The sequence below is a fragment of the Quercus suber genome, unplaced genomic scaffold (genome assembly GCF_002906115.3).
Source record: "Quercus suber isolate HL8 unplaced genomic scaffold, Cork oak 2.0 scaffold_148, whole genome shotgun sequence".
In the NCBI taxonomy this organism is placed as follows: Eukaryota; Viridiplantae; Streptophyta; class Magnoliopsida; order Fagales; family Fagaceae; genus Quercus; species Quercus suber.
Window position 1 is genome coordinate 86,608 of NW_027069609.1, and position 20,903 is coordinate 107,510.

At 35.8% G+C, this 20,903-nt stretch overlaps 1 long non-coding RNA gene and 1 pseudogene across 4 annotated transcripts; one reads left to right on the forward strand and one right to left on the reverse strand.

Moving 5' to 3' along the window:
• Positions 1 to 13,836: 13,836 nt before the first annotated feature.
• Positions 13,837 to 15,898, forward strand: LOC136069027 (uncharacterized; annotated as a pseudogene).
• A 1,745-nt stretch (positions 15,899 to 17,643) lies between these two features.
• Positions 17,644 to 19,313, reverse strand: LOC136069038 (uncharacterized). 4 transcript variants are annotated; one of them, XR_010630317.1, is made up of 2 exons: positions 19,102 to 19,313; positions 17,644 to 17,898 (listed from the first exon to the last, which is right to left on the reverse strand). It is a non-coding gene; the product is annotated as an uncharacterized LOC136069038 (long non-coding RNA). The 4 variants fall into 4 exon arrangements; XR_010630315.1 differs by lacking the exon at positions 19,102 to 19,313 and adding an exon at positions 18,869 to 19,092; XR_010630314.1 differs by lacking the exon at positions 19,102 to 19,313 and adding an exon at positions 18,689 to 18,855.
• Between the last annotated feature and the right edge of the window lie 1,590 nt (positions 19,314 to 20,903).

Sequence of the window (20,903 nt, forward strand, 5' to 3'; positions counted from 1 at the left end):
TGGGACTCTGAAGATATGAAGGAAGAAACTCTTGATTTTATCCTTATCTACTCTTACAATTGTATTATTTGGCTTATCTTGGGTCTCAAAGGCAAAGTATGAATCAAAAATAGCCTATACTACAAAAGCTATCTTTGCTGAAATATACTTATTAATATTCCCGTCTTCAATTGGTATCCTTCCCTGGATAATTGCAAATGAAATGGGATACGAAGTGTGGAGTGTGTGTTGTGCGGTGTGTGCTAGTTGGCTATAGAAGAACATAAAGTCATTTTTTTTAATTCATAATTCCATATTTATTGTGGCTAATATTCAGTATTAGACAATCATAGGCCAATTACAATTTTTTTTGTGCTAAATATAGGTCAATTAAACTATACCTATAAGGGAGAACTTGATGTATAAGAGAAATTTACTAGGCGAATCTTATGTGTCAAAGGGCAGAATATACGTATTTGCCATTACATTGGTGTTTAATTGGTGCCTGCTCCTAATATAAAGTCTCTATTTCTCAAATTTCATGATATATTTTATTGTTATTTTTATTAAAATAAAGTTTATTATTTATTGTTATTGTTGCTGTTATTGTTATTGTTGTAATTACAAATAAGCTCATAATAATAAAAAAAAACTTTTTGTGATGTTTGAATAAACTATGCTTTCAAATCTTACCTTATTAGTTTTAAACCAGTTTTAATATCTTTCTTTGACACACGCACAAAAAAAAAAAAGTATAAATTTTAGGTTAAGAAAATAGTTACCTTACTTAGTCTCAATATGCTATTTAATGCAATACTTTTTTATTTTCTTTTAGTGATTAATGTCATCCTGGTTACATGCTTGTGCTTGGTAATATCATTTTAATGTTATCTTTTTCAAGAAGTTAGTTCAAGTGATTGATTTGGATTGAACAAAATGGAAGGGGTTCACAACTAAAGGATAAGATAGGGAGCATTCGTGCCTTTCTCACAATAAAAATAGCTACATACTTATTGTGGTACTTATATACATCTTAGGGTCCATCTAGATGGCAACTGCACCAGCTCCATCATTAATTAATGCCTTAGGTTCAACATTAGCATATTCAATGACATCTTAGTTATATATTAGCAAAAGTATAAAACCCTTTGATATGTAATCCTTGTTTTCAAGAGAAAAAAAGTCATGTGAACACTTTGATATAATTCATCTTTTTAATTCATCCTCAATTTTAGAACTTGCTCCAATCATATTCATACATAAAGAACAACTTTAGACTGAATAAAAATTTAATATGTAATAGGACTCATAAGGCTAATTACAGAACTCATTCACAATATGTTATTTGCTAAAAAAAAAAAATTATACATTTTATATATTCATCAAGACAAGATTAACTACTACATAAAGATGCAACAACTTGCTCTGTGATTTGATTATACAATAGCAACAATAAAAGGCAAAAACAATGTCATAGTCATGATTTGTGACAAGTCTGTTCCATAGTCCATACTTCAACATTTTTTTTCCTAGGGCCAAAATTGATTCTTGCATTCCCTAAGGCCAAAACTACAATTGACCAATTGGAATCGAAAAAGAGTTATTAATTAGACATGGTGTAGGCGGGTTTGGCAGGGCACAGTCCAAGAGCTCCCTAACTTATTATTTTCAATTGGGGGGAAATCAAAGAAAATGGTTTCATTTTCAATTGGAATCCGCCAAATAGGAAATTTCATATCAGATTTCACAAATTTCCCAATGTTAGGGCTCCAAAATTCCTAGATGAAAGAAAATCTCTCAAATAAGCCCAACATAAATAATAGAGAAAAAAATGGTTAAACCCACCATTCAAAAGCACAAACCTATAGGGTAAAATTCAGGAAAAAGGATGAAAAATGATTATCTAAGAGTTCGGGGCAAATGTGGTGAAGATCGGTGGATAAAATTTAGGAAAGAGGATGAAAAATGGTTACCTGGGAGTTGGGGTAGATGTGGTGAAGATCGGAGAAGAGGAGCGGAGTTTTTTTTTTTTTTTGATAAAAAATAGAGGAGCAAAGTTGAGTGTGAAAGAATTTTTTTTTTTTTTTTTTTTTTATTTTTTTTGATAAAAAATAGAGGAGCAAAGTTGAGTGTGAAAGAATTTTTTTTTTTTTTTTTTTTTTACACTTATACCCTAACCTATTCTACTAGTAAATGGTAACCTATTTAAATTATTTAAATAATCAAGATTAAAAGCATTAGAATGTATGATTCAAATTTAAATGGATACTGTACCCCCAAAATAAATGGGGGTATCATAGAATGACCCATAAAGAATAGCTATAGTAATCCTTAAAAAACATTGGAGCAATTAAACACAAACATAATGTTTAATGAGGAGATTTTTGGGTGTATGAAGTATTTAGTTTCTTTTCCTGAAAGCTTTTTGGGCGGTGATAGTAAGCAAGATGAAAAAATGAAGGAGAGTGTCTCTCTCTGCCCAGGTCGTATGGATGAGAGGAAGAATTGGAATGTGTTTAATTTCAAGTGGGTTAGACTTGCAGACTTGGGTTCAGGTCTTAGTGGGCTGGTTTTCAAGAGTCTAATGTGTTGGTTGGTGAAGGACCCCAGATGGATTGGGTTTAAATTTGTGTTGTTTGATGTGGACTTGGGTTGAACTTTGCTTAATTTGAACTGAGCTTTAGATTTAAGTGCCATTTCGGCTCAATATTTTTGGGTGAGTTGTGTTTGTATATTGATAATTTTTGGATGGCTAAGAATTAGGAACTTAAAACTTAGGCCGAGAATCTCAACAGCGTTATATAATTAAGCCTGATGCTCTCTTCAGGCCGTGATACATGCTTTAGAGGATCATAAATTGGAGCCAGGTTGGGAAAACAGTAAGCATGATTTTGTGTGTGATATCTAGTCTATCTTGAAGACCTAAAAGAGATAAAGCTATTTTGTTTAGGGTTAGTCCAGTACCACAATTACTTATACAACTATGTCACATCCTGTTCACGTGACGACTTGTAAGTGATGAAATTGTGGACTCACATTGTCCTACTAAAGTTGTGAAAATTGTTGTGGTAGTAGGCTTACTCATTTGTTTAAGTTCTTAATAAATGTTATAATACAACAGCCCTTCATTGTCGTAAATGGGCTCTTGTTTGATGTTTCTAATTTTCAAGGTCTTTTACAGTTTTTTTACTCCCTACCAACTTTCCTTGGGATGTTTCTCATTATTTAATGTATGATATTAATTTTGCTGATTAATGAAAGTTCCATTTAAATAAAGTAAAAAAGGACTAGGAACTTCTTCTTCTTTTTTTTGCTAAATAAAAGACTATGAACTTAAACTTAGGTTGGCAACACTACAGGATTTCCATTTGTAATCTTGTAACTTAATCTGGATATTTGTAATTTCTATAGAGTGTAGGTAGTGTTTGAGGTGAAAAGCAAATTAAAAATTTTGCCGTGAGCCCAGAAATTTCAAGAGGACAAAAAGGCTCTCAATACAGGCAGGATCCATATGTGAAACAAGAGGAAGGCCCAAAAATTAATCAAAATGGTCTGTTATTCTTTATTTTAAAAATACGTCCAATACCAATTTAACAAGCCTAATATTACGTTGAAAATGGGTTTACTTGAAAATCAGTCGGCCGAACATAGAAAAAGCCCAACTTCAACTTGACTATGTCACTTGAAAGTGAACTATGGTTAAATCTCATATGGATAGTATAATATTGACAGATAAACTGTAACTTTTTTTTTATTTAAATTTTATTAAGAAGAAGGTCAAATCATCAAATGTAACCTAAACCACTTGTAAATGAAGTGTAATATTTTGAGTTTGGTTACTGACAAATTCTAATGACTTATGATCAGGACTAAAAGGTCAGTTGAATTATTTTTTATGTATAGTTTTTTATATTTACTCAATTTATTTTTTAAGCAAAATTCGTCAAGATAAAGACAAACTAACCCAAACACATTAGAAATGAGTTTGGGACTTTCTCTCTTTCTCAAATTATCCTAAATAAATAATAAATAACATAAAAAAACTTAGCAGTTCCTTCCACCTTATTTCATCATCAACAATGGTAAAAACTCACTATTAATGTGATAATGACTAATTAAAAATCACATAAAAGTTTAAATTTAATTTAATTATATTCACTACTTTGTTATATTGAGAACTTCTTTTTAAGATTGTGGGGGTCAAAAACACAAATCAACAAGAACGTGGCTTGCTTTCTTGATGTGCACAACTAATTTGTTATCAGAAAGGGATATAATTCCATAATAGGAAGATCAGACAGATAATTGAAGGAAAATAAGGAATATATAAAAACTTTGATTGATAGAAAATCGGTTTCTATGGTACAAACGAAGATTCTAAGGAAAAAAACAAGTTTTTTTCTCTCACTATTCTTTTTCTCTTGTTCTTCCTCCTCAATTTTTTCTGGATCCTCTTCCCTATGGGCATTCTCCTCCTTTTATCATCCCTCACCCCTACCTTTTCCACCTTTGTTGTTCTTTGTTGGATTTAGAGGATACTTGTCCCATCAGATACATTTCTTGTCATTTCTTAATCATGAAAGTAGACTTTTGGGAGTGTATTAACTGTTTAGGCTAATCATTTAGCATTTAATGAGACTAACATTAGGTATGAATAACTCATTAATGTGGAGGCGACTATTACATTGGATTTTATGTCGTCTTCCTTGCGTTCCTTAGGGATGGGAAATGGGATGGAGTCCTTAGTGAATGGTTTGCGCTCCTCAGCTAGGTTAGTACACCTCGAGATAAGCTTGTTTCTCGGATTACCTTGGTAGCTAATCCATATGGCCCCGTTTTCTCTAAGACTTGGGCCATTCTATATTTGCATCTGGATCGAGTCTTTACCTCGAGAATATCTCTTCAGTTCAAGGTCCATGTGGCAGCTTCAGTTCAAGCCCCCCACCCCCTACAAAGATAATTACAATATGTTGCAAATCCTGCAACTTGAACTCTTTTTCCTGCATAAACCTCCAAAGAACTTTATGCAAAGGAAAATGTCATTTACTACTGTTATGAGCTCTTGTCTTATTGAGAATTAAATAATTGTAGTAATTTTATAAAATTATTCATTTAATTTTGTGAAACAATTTTAAAATGTTGTCTAAAACTAAATGACTTATTAAACAATCATTTACGACATTATCCAAGTCTTTACAAAAAAAATAAATAAATAAACAGTATTTTCAATTTTAAAATTATATTAAATTGCAAATTACTTCCTTTAAATCTCTTTAATATATATATTTTTTCATTTAGTTCATTAATTTACTTATATCTTAAATACAATCCTCTTACTTCATACTTTTAGGGTTAGGATTTGTGGCCCAAGCCCAAAACAATGAATTTGTAGAGCATGGATGATAGAGCTAGGTTGATTATAGAATTAACAACGATTGGTTACAACCTCCAAATATAGACCAGCAATAAGATACACGTAAAAACGAAATGAATTGAAGTCCAAAGAGGTTTATGATAAATTAAGTAGTGATTATAGTTCTTAGAGCTACAGTAAAGCTTCTCTTTCTTTTTCTTTATTGACTCTCCCTCCTCCATTTACCAAGAGCCCTTCTTCTTTATACAGTATCCTTCTCCATCATCCCCATCTTTCACTTGTTCTTCATTTGGGTACCTACTTGAGTGTATGCCATGTCATGTATCTTCTTTAGCTTTCTGTGAGTAGCGGTAGCTGAGGTTATACTGTTCAGGGGTCTTCTCCACATAAATGCGGTCAAAAAAGTTGCTGCAGTGCATTTAATACGATGGTGGCAGTTTTTTCTTTTAGATATTTCTCCATTCTTCTTATCTCCAGGCGTGTCCAAAGCTTATCCAGACTGCTGAAGTCATTAGTAAGCTCATTCAAACCCCCCAGATATTTATATGACCAAAAATCTTCACATCCGAGGAGAATGATCTCTTCGGAACGTTGGTGCTCTCTTCGGACGAATCTTCTTCACTCCCAAGTATCTTTCTTTCATGCGAAGTACTCCTCAACAATTTTGGCATCTTCGGACATACGGTAACCTTCACATTGGGCTCTAGGCCCACTACGTAAGGTTAGGCTTTTTCTCCCACAATACTTTTTTAGACACAAATGCACATATAGAATTTCTTGTTTAGCAGTTATTAACTTTTATGTACAATTTTTTAAAACCTCACTTTTTCTTACCTTTTCAAAGTACAAGTATATTTTAGCACACATAACAGAGAAGCATTTTGCATGGACTACAACGTTTATTGTTCATAATACATATTTCAATATCATATTCATGCATTCTTCATTTTGTGGCTACAACTTTCACAGAAAATTATCTATTCTATTTTAGAAACCTATATGTTTGGAATGCAAGCATCATGTGGTTTGAAAGTAATCTTATTGTTTTCTTTTCAGAACTTCATTTCAAATGGGTGATGATTAAATTGTTAAGTTGACTAGGATATGTAGAAAGGGGTGTTCGCGGTGCGGTTTTGGGCCATTTTTAGCACCGCACTTTGCAGTGTGGTTTAACTAAAACTATAATTGCAACGCACCTTGTTTTTGCGGTCACATATGCGGTGTGGTGCGGTTTAGAGTTTACCCAAAATCATAACCGCACCGTACCTCATTTTTGCAGTCACATGTGCGATATTATGTATAAGATACGGTTTAAAGTCGGTATATTTTTCAAATTTTGGACTTTTCCTACTCAGCCCAAAACTAATTTTTCCATTTTTTTGGGCAAAGTTTTAAATTATTGAGCTAATTTTTCTTTATTTTGGGTTGGCTTTTCTAATCAACACTTGCTAGTGTTATTAAACTTTTTTTTTTTTTTGAAAACTAGGGTTATTACACTATTAATAATATATTTAATATTAAAAATAAATTAATATATTAATATATAGAGAGGGTGCGGTTTGTGCGGTTTTCTTATTATAAAACCGCAAACCGTATTGCACTATGCAGTGTGGTATGGTGCAGTGCACTATTTCTTGCAGTGCGGTGCGGTTATGTTATTTTACGGGCAGTTTTGGTGCGATTTTTATGGTTTGAACGGTTTATGTGGTTTGGTGAACACCCCTAGTAGAATTGCTTTATTAGCCGTTATTTTTTATGACTTTGTAGGTAGGGGTGTGCAGAAAACCCATCGACCTGCCAAACCCGACCTACCGGATTGGGTCGGTTTTTAAGGCTTTGTGGGTTGGGTTGGGTCACAAAAATTTTTTTATAACGGGTCGGGTTGGGTGTGGTCATAAAATTACAAACCCGCCAAACCCGACCCGACCCACCCATATTTAATATATATTTAAAATATATTATATATTTAATAATTTTAAAAAAAATCAGCTGTAAATTTAATATATACTAACAATAATATATATACTATAAGTGCTTATATATAATATATTATATATATATATACCTCATAACAAGATGGAGTGTAGGATGGTGAACCTACTGGTGGTCTTAACCCAGAATGGTCAAAGCTGATTCTAACCGAGCCATCGGCTAGTTGCTGGACATAGTCTAGATCAGGATTCCTAGCAGTGTTCTGGATCTGATGATGGAAATTCTCATTTTCGATCATCCAATCATCTGGGAAAGTAACCTGAGACCATTTCAGGGTTTTGGGAACCTGAATGTTAGCTTGGGTGTCTGTGGTCTGGATCAGGGTGGTTTCTCCTTTAGGGCTTTTGTCAAGTGCTTGAACATTGAAGTTCGTCTTCATGCACTTGTAATACACTCTATATATCAAGGCTAGCTGTCTGACTCCGGGTAACATAAGGGTACCGAAGGTCTTGATATTGAGGGTGAGGGTTTTCATAACATGTGGGTCGTCAAGAGCCACTGAAAAGTTTGGAAAGCAGTCAAAATGGACAGGACCATTGGTAAGACTGGTTTCTATGGTTCCTAAGAGGCTGTCATTGAATCTTATATGACGAGTGTCTCTAAGGGCCATGAGGATGGAGGCATTTAATCCTTTCTGGATTAAGGGTTTGACTCCTACCTGGACTAATCCTATGTGGATGAAATGAAAATCATCCTTCTTGTGTTTAACCAAGGTTGCTTCAGGTAACAAGTAGCACGTTTCGTACTCCTTGTTGATGCTGTAAACCTTTTCTATGGTTCGGACATAATAGCTGGTTTTAAAGGCATTCTTAAGGGTCCAAGAAGATTTGTAGATCTTGTTGGTGGGAACCTTGGAATGTTCCAATCTCCTAGTTTTAGATCTAGATCTGAAACTTCATAGTTCTCTGAATTGATTACACCATCAGACTGGGGAATCTCCGAAGGGGTTGTACTAGATGACCTGAGGCTGGTAGAAGAGTTACTTCTAAACAATCTCCTCATATTCATGATTAAAAGCCTAGTTTAACAATCAAAACCTAATTACCTTTAACCTCGAACTTTTGGATCTATCCTTAGATCTGAGACAGGGTATACAAAAGACAATCGCCTAACCTTGTGCAACTCAACCTCCTATTGCCACAATCCTTTCTGAGATAACTCCCTATGGCCCTATCCGTCGGGACTTACTGCGGGACACACACTCAGCTGGGGACTTACTGGACTTACTGGGTTGACAACGGCACAGATCACGGTCTTACAAGTCTCAACAGTACACATCTGCAACAAACTGGCTGGATAAAAACAGAAACAAGAAGAAGCAGGTAATTGGGAAACAATTGATCAACATGAACAAATAATCAATGAGTAAAAGTAGATAGATAGGAGGCTCAGCCTTCCAACAAAAGGAAATAGTAACAACGGAATTGGAGAATAACTGGGAGAGATGATGAATAGTAAATGGAGAACTTAACAGAATATAGATGTAAAACAGTTGGGAACATATAAATTCAAAATAATGAATATAAATGCACAAAATAATGGATAACTATGGCGGTAGAACCTGCCAACTTGATTTAATATAAAACTGTAACTTACAAACTCAACGATCGGCCAAAATGGCTCTGATACCATAAGGGGGTAAACCTGCATCCCAAGCCAGTACATCCAGACCTCTAGCACCCTTTCCTAAGTCTAGAAGAGACTTAGATCTAGAGCTCCAAGGTGTCCAAACCAAATCCCAGGTTAGCACACCCTGTTATACTGCCAGACAAGAATCAGTTGTTAATGAGGAAGAAAAGAAGAAAGACCCATCACCAACAGGTAGTGATATGGTAAATCCCTACCAACAGGAACCCCAAGATCCTTTCCAGCAAGAATCTGGAATTGATTATCAGCTTATGACTATCAGGAAAGAGTTCACCCCTGATATGGATGCCTTAGGTGATGAGTTTGAGTCAGAGAAAAACAGACTCAAAGAGAAGCCTATAGAGCCAACCATACCCTTGATCAAAAGAAAGAAGTTCTCAGCTGTTGGCAAACATTCATGAAAGAGATATCTAGCAATGTCCCTTTCTTCGAATACTTTGAGAACCATTTCAAGTGGCACAAGAAGTCTTGTGTGCTCACCAAAACTAATTGGACAAAACCCCTAGCAAGGATGCTAGTGGTAAACCCAAACCTCCAGAAGTTGTTAGATCTCACCACCCACCGCAGGAAGCCATAATCTTCAAACGCCGTGGACAGATCTAGTTGCCTCNCCGAGCCATCGGCTAGTTGCTGGACATAGTCTAGATCAGGATTCCTAGCAGTGTTCTGGATCTGATGATGGAAATTCTCATTTTCGATCATCCAATCATCTGGGAAAGTAACCTGAGACCATTTCAGGGTTTTGGGAACCTGAATGTTAGCTTGGGTGTCTGTGGTCTGGATCAGGGTGGTTTCTCCTTTAGGGCTTTTGTCAAGTGCTTGAACATTGAAGTTCGTCTTCATGCACTTGTAATACACTCTATATATCAAGGCTAGCTGTCTGACTCCGGGTAACATAAGGGTACCGAAGGTCTTGATATTGAGGGTGAGGGTTTTCATAACATGTGGGTCGTCAAGAGCCACTGAAAAGTTTGGAAAGCAGTCAAAATGGACAGGACCATTGGTAAGACTGGTTTCTATGGTTCCTAAGAGGCTGTCATTGAATCTTATATGACGAGTGTCTCTAAGGGCCATGAGGATGGAGGCATTTAATCCTTTCTGGATTAAGGGTTTGACTCCTACCTGGACTAATCCTATGTGGATGAAATGAAAATCATCCTTCTTGTGTTTAACCAAGGTTGCTTCAGGTAACAAGTAGCACGTTTCGTACTCCTTGTTGATGCTGTAAACCTTTTCTATGGTTCGGACATAATAGCTGGTTTTAAAGGCATTCTTAAGGGTCCAAGAAGATTTGTAGATCTTGTTGGTGGAACCTTGGGAATGTTCCAATCTCCTAGTTTTAGATCTAGATCTGAAACTTCATAGTTCTCTGAATTGATTACACCATCAGACTGGGGAATCTCCGAAGGGGTTGTACTAGATGACCTGAGGCTGGTAGAAGAGTTACTTCTAAACAATCTCCTCATATTCATGATTAAAAGCCTAGTTTAACAATCAAAACCTAATTACCTTTAACCTCGAACTTTTGGATCTATCCTTAGATCTGAGACAGGGTATACAAAAGACAATCGCCTAACCTTGTGCAACTCAACCTCCTATTGCCACAATCCTTTCTGAGATAACTCCCTATGGCCCTATCCGTCGGGACTTACTGCGGGACACACACTCAGCTGGGGACTTACTGGACTTACTGGGTTGACAACGGCACAGATCACGGTCTTACAAGTCTCAACAGTACACATCTGCAACAAACTGGCTGGATAAAAACAGAAACAAGAAGAAGCAGGTAATTGGGAAACAATTGATCAACATGAACAAATAATCAATGAGTAAAAGTAGATAGATAGGAGGCTCAGCCTTCCAACAAAAGGAAATAGTAACAACGGAATTGGAGAATAACTGGGAGAGATGATGAATAGTAAATGGAGAACTTAACAGAATATAGATGTAAAACAGTTGGGAACATATAAATTCAAAATAATGAATATAAATGCACAAAATAATGGATAACTATGGCGGTAGAACCTGCCAACTTGATTTAATATAAAACTGTAACTTACAAACTCAACGATCGGCCAAAATGGCTCTGATACCATAAGGGGGTAAACCTGCATCCCAAGCCAGTACATCCAGACCTCTAGCACCCTTTCCTAAGTCTAGAAGAGACTTAGATCTAGAGCTCCAAGGTGTCCAAACCAAATCCCAGGTTAGCACACCCTGTTATACTGCCAGACAAGAATCAGTTGTTAATGAGGAAGAAAAGAAGAAAGACCCATCACCAACAGGTAGTGATATGGTAAATCCCTACCAACAGGAACCCCAAGATCCTTTCCAGCAAGAATCTGGAATTGATTATCAGCTTATGACTATCAGGAAAGAGTTCACCCCTGATATGGATGCCTTAGGTGATGAGTTTGAGTCAGAGAAAAACAGACTCAAAGAGAAGCCTATAGAGCCAACCATACCCTTGATCAAAAGAAAGAAGTTCTCAGCTGTTGGCAAACATTCATGAAAGAGATATCTAGCAATGTCCCTTTCTTCGAATACTTTGAGAACCATTTCAAGTGGCACAAGAAGTCTTGTGTGCTCACCAAAACTAATTGGACAAAACCCCTAGCAAGGATGCTAGTGGTAAACCCAAACCTCCAGAAGTTGTTAGATCTCACCACCCACCGCAGGAAGCCATAATCTTCAAACGCCGTGGGACAGATCTAGTTGCCTCTCCCTTCAAAACCCCTACCACTCCTGAAGAAACGGTAGTTAAGAAGGTCATAGAGCAAAACAACTACACCAACCAGTGTTTAGGAGTTATAGGAAAACAGCTTGATAGGATAGAAGACAAGGTAGATAGCAAGGTCGTTCCCCAGCCAGGAAACCTTAGCAAACCTATCAAAACCTTAGAAAAGCCTCTAGTCAAGCTTCCTACAACTAAGCAACCCAGCCTTAGGTCTAAGGACAAATCTGCCCTAGAAATTGTCAACCAAAAGCTTGAAGAACTTGTGAAGCAGGAACCAGTCACTCCTCCTCCAGTCAGTACTTCAACCAGTGTTGATCCCCGTCTTCAAACCAACAGATTAGTTGTCTTAGACGTCCACACAGCCTCTAGCAGTTCTAGCACCTCCTCAGACAATGACAAGGAAATAGAACACCCTTAGGTGCTTTTTATGTTGGTCCAGGGATTCAGAGAAGATGAGTACATCATCGATGTAGACAATGGTGTGACTGGAAAATGGATTGAATATTTCATTCATAATGTTCTGGAATTCAGAAGGTGCATTCTTGAGACCAAAGGCATAACATTCCATTCATAATGGCCAAAGGGTGTGGAAGGCTGTCTTATACCTATCAGACTCAGTGATTTGTATTTGCCAAAAACCACTCTTCATGTCAAACTTGCTGAAAATCACAGCTTTACTAAGCCTGTTAACTAAGTCTCTTTGTTTGGGATTGGGTATCTTATCCACTCTAAGACTTTGTTAAGGGGCATGTAGTTGATGACTAGCCTAGGGACACCTCTCTCAATTTCAGCGTTTTTCTGGACATAAAAGGCTGAACAAGACCAGGGGGTCCTAGAATTCCTGATGATTCCTTTCTTAAGGAGATCCTCAATTTCAGCTTTACAGGTATTCATGAGTTCTTGATTCATTTGGATAGGTCGAGCTTTGGTTGGGATATCCTTTTCATGGAAATCTTTGACATAAGGAGAGCAACCTCGTGTCTTTTCCTGTGCCAAAAGGCTGTTGGTAGATCAGAGCAGACTTCCTGTCTAAGTTTTTCTTCAAACTCTCTGATCTCCTCTTGGATGGATTTACAAGCTAATTGTTCCTCAATTTTCTTGTATTTTAGATCATCCTGGAGGTGGTTGAGGTAGCGAGTTTTGGCTTGTATAAGGTTAAGGGTCTTAGATATAGCAACTTCCTGGAGAGTATTAATGTCTCTAGGTTCAGGGTTTCTAAGAAACTTAAACTTGACTGTTTGGCCAAAGGATGGGTAGTGATACCTTCACTATCTGTGGTGAAAGGATACAACAGACACATAAAGGGATTTCCTAATATCACTCTATCTGTCATGTTCTTAACTAGGACAAATGTGGTTTTGAAGCATGTGTTGTCCTGACACACATGGGCTTTTGGTATTTTGAATTTTATTTGCATTTTACCTCCACTTGCAGAAGTTAACCTTTCTCTGGTTTTCCTGAAGTATTTAGAGGGAATGATTCCTTCCTGAATGCAGTTGAGATCAGCACCTGAATCCATTAGGGCGATGGTCTCAAATTCAAAATCTTTGCTGATGACAATCCTGACTTTGGAGTGCCATTTCTGGAAGTTGATCCGACTGATGGTCACTAAGAACTTGTCATTAGGTGGGACAGGGTCTTGATTGTAATCATCTCTGAGGATGGTTAATTCTTTCTTAAGGGTTATGATCTCAGTTTTAGCTTCCTTGATTTCTTTCTGCAGGTCGTTGATAGTAACTTCCTTCTTAGATTTGGTAAATCTCTTGTGGATTCGTTCCAAATCAGTTTTGGGTTCATGAAGCTTAGTTTCAGGTTTATTGGTTTCCTTGGCTAAGGTTCTATCATATTATATATATATATAAATATAAAATATATACTAATAATAATATTATATATTTTAAAAAATATATAATATATACTAATAATAATATATTTAATAAATTTAATAATAATAATAATAAAAATTTGCAAACCCATGGGTTCAACCCGACCCATGTGGGTTGAGTTGGACTTATGTGATGGGTTGGGTTGGGTTGGGTTGAATTTTTTTTGACCCACCACGATGGATTGGGTAAAAAAATCCCCTCAACTCGACCCAACCCGACCCATGCACACCTCTATTTATAGGTCAATGCTTCACGGGAGAGGCTTAAATAGATTCTGGTCTAATATCGGAGGATACAAAGGTCCATTGCTAATGTTGGTGTCTGCAAATAAAGAAGATGCTATGGGGGTAGCACCAATGTTAAAAAATGGATCATTGGTGCACTCACAGAGAATGGTTTTGAAAATAAGGATCTGTTCTATGGAAGCTCAGGAAGACAGGAAGTCGATATGCTATAAGTCCTGTCTTCCATGTGTTTCCGTCTGCTGGTATATAACATAGGTCCATTTCCTTTCTAGTATTTTGCCAGATAAATTAAGCTAGTCCAGTGACATATGTAATCATTGACAGGGAAAGAAAAGAACTTTGTGTATAGCCACTTGCATCCTACTGGTAAAGTATATGAACGACATCATAAGCCTGTCAGAATTGCATTTGGAGGAACTATGGGAAATGAGAGAGTCTTTGTCAATGAAGATTTTGCTAGCTAGAGTTACTATTCGCCATCATGCCATTGACAAAACTTACCAACCTGGTTCCCTCTTCCCAGATCAGGTACAATTGTAAGGTTTGAAAGTTTTGAGACCAATATTTCAATGGATTCGAATGCTGGTTTTTAAGTTATTACAGAAAAAGCTTTGGATCTAAAATTGTTAAGTTTTGTCTGTTATTTCTCACATTTTAATATAATAAAATAAAATTATATATATATATATATATAGGGTCGGGTCGGGTCGGGTTAATCGAGTTTTAATGGTTGTCTTGATAACCTTGTGTAACGTGTTGTATTGTCTCATGTCAAACACTAAAGCTTAGCTCTTATTGGTTGTGATAAAATTCAAATAGTCATTCTCTCATGTCATGTCTTGACAACAGTTTTAATTGTTTATAACTTTATATTTATAATATATAAATTATTAGTTTTGGTACTTTGTGCTTTATGCACCTAGTATCAGGACGTAATTTAAATTTTTTTTAGCGAATTTTTTAAACGGGTTGAGTCAGGTTGGGTTGACCCGCAAAAAATCGGGTCAGATCACAAGTCAACCCGTTTTTGCTTCGGGTCAAAAAAGGGGTTCGGGTCAGGTATTTTTTTCAGGTCGGGTTAGAAAATTATGACCTGTACTGCCATGTCTAAATGTTTGACTTAAATACTGTTTTCCCCTCCATTTCAACTTGTATTGATGTTTCAAGAAAATAGACAACTTAATGTAATTAGTTTTGATCTCTGATCTGATATTTTCTTTCTTGACTTATAAGATAAAACTAAAAGTATCCATCATGCATATTATAAAGGTTACATTGGAATTCACTAAGAAATGTGGCCTCCAATACTATGCAATCTATGCATTGGCAAGGCCATCTTATACCCCAGTCAAAGCTTCACAATGTATTTACAAATGTGAATTAATGTATTTAAGGGGTTCCTACCTGTTGAAGCTTTGATTTCAGAAATTGAAGTTTGGGGGATTAGGTGGGAAAGCAGCTAAGGAAATGCAGAGTTCATACAAGAAGAGAGAGGAGCTTTTCACAGAGCAAAGACGAAAGGTAACCTGCCTAGATCAAATTAAGGAATCTTGTATGCTTTTGAATTTTGCATTTGAATGTTACTTATAGATGACATAAATCTTATGTTCATTCGCTCCTCTTGCAGGTTGACTTGAAATCATTATGTGGGAAAGCAGCTAAGGAAATGCAGAGTTCATACAAGAAGAGAGAGGAGCTTTTCACAGAGCAAAGACGAAAGGTAACCTGCCTAGATCAGATTAAGGAATCTCGTATGCTTTTGAATTTTGCATTTGAATGTTACTTATAGATGACATAAATCTTATGTTCATTCGCTCCTCTTGCAGGTTGACTTGAAAACATTTGGAAGCTGGGATGAATCGCCAGAAAATATTATGATGGACATGATCGCGAGAAGATCGTTAAGACTGTATAGATTTAAGATAGTACAAATGCCATATTATACTTTAGCTGCTCAAGTGTATTAGTATTTAGAAAGTGTAAATTATGCAAATGACTATTTGAGAGTCTTGTTAGGCTGGGAAGTTGCTGTAAAGAAAACTAGAGAAGAGTAAAAGTGACCAAACATTTGAAGCTTTTCTTTCTACATATAGCAATCTTCTCGATACATATCTACCGCTGCAACTATGCTGTATTGTGCTTATATCAATCGGCCTTGTACAGCTAAATAGAATTTTAGGAAACAAATAGCTAATTAGCTATTATTTATCATGTTGGAAGACCAAGGTAGCTCCGTGGTACAGAGTAGAAACGGCTAACAATAACAACCAAGAAACCACGTAGTACTCTTTGTAAACGAGGGTAGATAATATTGGCAAGTTCACACGGTTTTTGAACTCATGAATTCACCTTCAGCCTTTTATTACGAGAGAAAAAAAATGCCATTAAGATGGGCTCATTTGCATATGGTGGTTCATGTCGCATAATCTAAATAGGACTCGAATTGGCCATGTTAAATGTAGGTCTCAGTCTAGGCTTAAAGATCTGCGTTAAGGCAAAGTGATATTTGGACTCTTATTCAGTATGGCCCTCAACTTGTATCAATTCTAAAGCAAAGTTTCTTGTATTTGAGGGACAAAAAGAAACATATTTTTGGCATGAGAGACACCGAGAAATTATTCACCCTTCTAGGACAATCACCACGTTAGCAATATTTAGTAGTTCTCTCACTTAATATTATTGTGTCATGAGTGACAATTTATTCACTCTACGTGGAGGACCACATCAGCAATACCTAGTGGTCTTTCCACTCAATAAAATTGTGACCATGTGTAACAATTTATTTGAGTCAAATCCTAATCACCATCCCAATTATAAGGATTTTTTATTTTTTTTGAAAATGTATGATTGGGTTAATGATTAGGATCTGACTTAACAAATTGTCACACATAGTACAATATTATTGAGTGGAAAGATTACTAAACATTATTGATATGGTCGAATAATTTCTCAAAACACACCAGCTACAAAACTTATTCAAAATATATTCATAAGAATTAATTTAAAACTTGAAAACCAACAACAATATAACACGTTCATAAACACTACAATAAAAACTTTTCTACACAGTAACAACTTTACTTTTCTATATAGTGCTGGTGTACTAGAATTTTATCCCTTTTTGTAAAGAAATATTTTACTTTTATTATGCGAACGTATTTGGGATTAGGGAGTTAAAATAAAAACTTCCTCTCAACTCAACAGGAAAGAGATGCAAATTCCTTGCTTGGTTGATACTTGGGGGATGGCTATGCCAAAGTAGCATATATGGAAGAAATTATATATTTTTGCAAAGATGTTAGAGCTCGCATTTTTCTTTCTTTCTTTCTTTCTTTTTGCTAAAACCAACAATTTTTTTTTAAATGAAAAATTGAGTGACTCACATTACTATAACAAGGCTTTAAATAGTTTTTTTTTTTTTTTTAATTACAACAACTAAAAAAGTTACAACAACTAAAAAAGCTATTTTATTACAAAAACCATTGATTGGGCCTAGACAACCACACAATCTCACTCACCCTCCACGCTCATCACCTTGGGAGAACCAGCTTAATATTACAAGCTATCCCAAAGGCAAAGTATTGGTCCTTCTCTACCTTGTGTCAATATATAAATTCAAATTGGTGCATGCGAAATGCAGACTAGCTTTTCTTTGTTATCTAGTATAGGCATTTTTCAAGTAAGAACTTTTAATGTGCCCATACCAAGCCCTTATTATGCACATAACTCTTTCTTTTATGACCATAATAAAAGGATGAATCAAAGGAGCAAAAGACTTCCAAATATCCATAACTCATACAGCGAGGATTCAATTAAATCACAGTGATTCACCTGATGCATCCATGGTGAAGCAGAACAAACATGCTAGCAGTACAAACCAAAAGAATGATTCAACATCATGTCTGACATGGCATTTTCTTTCCAAAAATGAAATGTTCTGAGAAGCAAAATCTGACTACCCACCATCCATAATGATCCCAAGCTATATGTATATCAGATAAGATACATTTACTGCTTCTTCTCTTCTGCTTTCCTCAGCTGCAAAAAGGGCACATTTGTAGCATTAGAAGATATAATTAATTATTAAAGTTCTTGCAAGCCGTGAGCAGAAACAGCATCCAGTCTCATGAATTACCAAATGTGAATTCTAACTTACCCACAAACATAGCATGCACACAATAACAAGAGAAAACAAAGGTCTACCCTATGCTATATACATATGTTGCAGATGCAATTCTCGCCAAAGTACCACCAATCAGAATTCACATAGCCACACAACAAAGCAGAATATAGACCAAGTTATCTCCAACATAGAAGCATGCACTTTCTGCTTATTCAAAGGATTATGGTTTTGCCATTCAAGAAGCATCCAGCACAGCCTTTAGCCTTTAGTTAACAGTGATTCTAATTTCTAACATCCACAAAAGATAGCAACTTGTAGAGGATTACATAATTTCTATAATCATCAGAAGATATTGTAGAGGATTACATACTTTCTACAATCATCAGAAGATATGATAAATGAGAAGATTGCAATCATTTGATGTGAGAGATTTTTCTTCATCCAGAGGCAGAACATAATTATAATTGACATTAAATTCAAACACAACTCCTTCCCCTTTTTCCAACGCCTTCCTCCCTCTTTAACCTAGATAGAGGTTTACCCAGGATACAGACAGGAAAAGACATGCAATGCACAGACTAAACCTCTCACATAATACGATATTTAAAAAACACAGCACCGACTATTTGTAGGATACTTAGAGTTGAATGGCATAACAAACATGTGAGGACATGATGACCATCAACAACAGTTTTGGATATTTACCAGAAGAATACATAAGCAGAGCAATGACGGTATTATGCATTTTTGACTCCACAACCCATACATGGTTGTTATTCGCCTAATTCATTTTACTACCTACTGTCCTCTTGCATTCAAACAAACACTACATATAAAAACATACATATTTGACAACATAAATTTAAAATGATATGCATATCTAACCAAGCCCTCAAGCCTTGATTTTGGGAGTTGGCCATGTCCAACACCCTATGATCATCTCTATACCAACAATTTTTGAGAAATTATATAAAAAGGAGGATTCAACTTGGCTCTGAAAAGAACGAATTCTAACAGTTGAATGCAAAATCCGTCAGGGTTAAGGTGTGGTTCATGAGAGCCACAATTCATCTATTAAAATGCTAGAGTTCTACTTAGTGGATTGATGCGGTACACACCCCACCACATGTAAATACTTCAGGTGGTTTCTGTTGCCATGATTTACGGAGGGATGACATTTAGCTGGGACTTTTAGGGCATCAAGAGTCCAACCCATCATTTGACAAAATGCCTGAGCCAAACTGAATGTAGGGGGGTGGGGGCCTTGGGCTTGGACCCAAGTATTTGAGGTAGGTGTATATCATCCACCATTAGATGAAAGAAACTTATATTTTCTTGTTATCTAAATAACGATAACAGACTTTGAAAGATTATTCTTATATGAATAAATCTTAGTATTAGTTACATCTGCCTAGAAAGATTATCAGCAGGTTAATTGAAAGTCTTCAATTCTATAGTTTGATTGATCCAATAGTACTGTTCTTAATCATTACTGAATGATGTAAAGGAAACAAATGTGACCCATAGGCATTTAGAGGTTTAGTTAAACAAACTAATATGCACACTTTCCCTCTTAAGAGAAAAAGTAGTTGCTTTTTCCCATGTAAAAGCAGGGATCAGTCCCTGGCCATTGTACAACTGCCTAGAAATTTTATTTTGAAGATTAATTGGAACTTTTGAACGTCAATGTTTGATCACTCCGTTATAATCTTTATTGCTATTGGACAGTATAAGGAAATAATGGGCAATCAAGATTCAAGAGATAAGGGGAAATATTAGGTGTGAATTCCCAACAAATTTTTTATATCAGTGAAAAAATAAATAAAAAGATAGAATTCCCATTTAAAGATGCCAGGAAGTCGCTGGCCATTTAAATCATTTTCTTCATAGAAGACCATAAAGTCATAAGCTAAAAATTAAGCAAGCATCTCAACATAGCTATAAAATTAAATGGAAAGACAAACATAAAACACTTACTAGCTCTCCTTACTGATAAAACCTTATCTTGATGTAACTAATAATAACTCTTCTTATTGTACTTTATAGCAACTTAGTGGTATTTTACTGTATGGCACAATTCTACCAATCAAGCAATACGCACCAGATACTCTAAAAGTGACATATGCAGCCAATGATATTTTCCCTAAGTGTTGTAATGTGCTAAGCATTACATTTTACTTATATGCTTAGGTTTCTTGGTTTTTGGTTTCTTATGGCTGTTTGATCACAATCCACACACGTTAGTTGCAATTTTCAATTCTAATCCTCTGCCACTGTGGGTAGAACCCTATGATCCTTGCCTTATTTTATCAGCTTAGTTGCACACTTTCACAATGCTCTATATTGCTTACTTTTGACCATCTAGAAAAGGAAAGAAAACAATTTTGTGTTCAAGGAGAATACACCAAAAAGAACAAAAGAAAGGACCTCTATTACATAAAAATCTATGCGCTTCTCATTCAAACTTGCACAATTTATTTGAGGGACATAGAGTATATTTCCATTATTATAGTTGTTTAGAAAACCAGTTCCCACATAGATTTTATTCATTTTATCTTTTGACTATTGTTTTGTAGAGACCTACAGTAGCTCAACTAGGGGGGAGTTCAGAAAGTGAGTTTGAAAATTCCTAGAAATCTTATGGTTACTTGGACCACTATGATTTTGGAATCTCCACATTTATCACTACTCAACTGATATGCCAATACATCCTAATACTCAAGCAATGGCTTCTTCATCAAATTGTAACAAGAACTCAGGTCAGACAGGACTAGTTCATGCAATGGTTAATGATATGTTAATCCTACGTAAACAAGATTAACCTGCATTTGGGATATGTTAATACTAATGTTGTACTCTCCAAAACATTTGGGATCTCGCATTTTTATTGCCTTCTTATTAGAATGATGAAATTGCTACA